The sequence below is a fragment of the Ptiloglossa arizonensis genome, chromosome 1 (genome assembly GCF_051014685.1).
Source record: "Ptiloglossa arizonensis isolate GNS036 chromosome 1, iyPtiAriz1_principal, whole genome shotgun sequence".
In the NCBI taxonomy this organism is placed as follows: domain Eukaryota; kingdom Metazoa; phylum Arthropoda; class Insecta; order Hymenoptera; family Colletidae; genus Ptiloglossa; species Ptiloglossa arizonensis.
The window spans coordinates 31,057,374-31,057,789 of NC_135048.1; positions in this window are offsets into that span (position 1 = coordinate 31,057,374).

The window sequence follows — 416 nt, forward strand, 5'->3', positions numbered from 1 at the left end:
TATAGATTTTTTCTATTTCAATCACTGAGACTAGTTAAAAGATAGACATTTTTTGAAATTTATTTGACAATTTGGAAACTATTAATAAAAGTAATAGATTTATGCCAGATTTGTCAAATTATACAAAACATTCTTGACAGTAAAATATTAAATTATTTCGTACTTCAACATTTTTAGGTTTAACTAAACATAAAGCATTTTATATTAAGCGGGAACCAAAATCAATTACTCGTGAGGCTAAACATATTTAAAAAGATATACTACAGAATATGTTATAGATGTAGTATAATTCGCCATTCAAATAAATTGTGTACTGTGCCATAAATATCCGTGAGTTGGTAACAAATTCAAAAACAGCTTTGAAATAATTAATTAGGAGAAGGATCTAGAAAAATATACGAAACACCCGGTAAATT